Raw genomic sequence first — 1,941 nt, 5'->3', positions numbered from 1 at the left:
AATAAAGAGAGCACCGCATCGCAAGTTCTAGACGTTATACCGAAAGTATAAATTTGTATTGTAACACGCGCCCACGTAATCTTTTGGCAAAGCCATCGATCACGAGGATCCACGACGTTAAACGTAAGTGATTCGAGACGACGCTCGACGAAGTCGCGCGAGATCGAGCGATCGTCTTTTGGCAACGAACGGACGAACTAGCCCCAACTGGTGCGAGCAACTAAGAAAAAAAGAAGGAAAGAATCCTACGTAGGACGAGAGAGAGAGAGAGGCACGATCGTCCTTTCGTTCGTCCTTTCGTTCGAAACGAACGTAGATTCGGCTTTATATACGAAAAGAAAGAAAAGAAATAAAGAGAAAAAAAGTACCATACGTAACACGCATCGTTGTAACATATTATACGAAAGATTAACCACGCGCGTGCACATTCGCAAAGACGTTTCGCGGCCTGATTCGCGTTAATTCGGTACCGAGCCACGCGATTCCTTCTCGCTTGAGCGTGTCCATACGCGTACGTATATACGCGTTCGCGTATTATATACGTATTATATACGTATAAAGAAATATATGTATATAGGTATGTCGTGTACGCAAAGGAGAGGCGCGTGTACGCGCGCTCGCGCGGACGCGAAGAGACAAAAAGAGCATATACGCGTAGAGGCGCCCGCGCACACACACGCACGCACCTTTAGATATATGTATCTATATACGCTTTCGATATGACGGAGAAGCAGTTAAAAAAAGGCACGAACGTGAGAACAAAAATGATAACGATTATATTTTATAAATAAAAAAATTGACATGTGATATAGATGGTAAGGCACGCGCAATGCACGCGCTGCGATGCATTACGAAAGCGAATGTATTCTGTATATCGTTTCATTAAATCTACTAAAACGATCGACGCGCTTTTCCTTCTCTTCTTCGACAGCCCTCGAATTCCCGTTCTGGATCTCCTTTCTCTCTCTCCCTCCTTTGTCCCCGGATCGTAGCGATCGCGAGGGTCCCCTTCCTCGAGGGGTCTCGCTCGCTACGAGATCCTTTATCGTAAGTCACGGTGTGAGAAGACCCAGGACCGCACCTGCCGTCTCTCTCTCTCTCTCTCTCTCTCTCTCGGATTTTCATACAAATCCGGTTCCGCTCCTTCGAAACCCATCGAAATCTACATTTTTCGAATTTACATAACCGTTTTCGTACGTCGAGAGATTCGAACGTATCGTCGGTTCGTCGGTTGCGCAAGAACGTCGTCGCTGAAACTCGTTCCCGAGGAGCTTCCGAATATCGACCCGAGTGCCGTTCGCAGAGCTCTGTAACATCGACCGAGGGAAGAGACGCTTCGCGCGAGAACCACTGCCCTCTGTTCGAGTACCCATCTTCACGTCGTCCGCGATCGGTCGGATACGTCTCTCCCTCCGCATTTTTATCGCAGCCTCGCCGGAGAGACGGGACGCTTCTCTTGTCCCTTCGCGAGATAAGATCCCCGTTCGTCGAAAACGATAGGTTTCCGTCGCGAAGATCGTCGAACCTTTGCTCTCCGGGAGATCGACGTCGAAGCGATAGTCGTCTTTCTCGACTACGAGCGCGTACTCGTACGCGTATCCCGACTTTTCTCGATCGCCGATCGAATTCGACGATTGATCGGCTGTAAAGGACCATGGCGCGTCCTTTCTTTACGCCTCTTTCCTAAAGTTCTCGAAAGATCAAAGTTCTCGAGGCCATATTGCCGTCGGCGTCGAGAAGCCGCCAATGGCGTTTGTCAGGGAAAACGGTTGAAAGATTCAAACGCGATTCAAGATCAGCCGGTGCAAACGGTCGGAATCTTCTCGTCGGCGGCAGCAGCAGCGCTACTGCTAGCGCTTGCGTCAAAGAGGTCGCTGCTTTCCTGCAACGCGCATGCGTCTTCGGGCGGGACGGGTCGAGACGCGCAGAAAATAGTCCTCA

The sequence above is a fragment of the Vespula vulgaris genome, chromosome 10 (genome assembly GCF_905475345.1).
Source record: "Vespula vulgaris chromosome 10, iyVesVulg1.1, whole genome shotgun sequence".
Lineage (NCBI taxonomy): Eukaryota > Metazoa > Arthropoda > Insecta > Hymenoptera > Vespidae > Vespula > Vespula vulgaris.
This window is presented reverse-complemented; position numbering follows the sequence as displayed.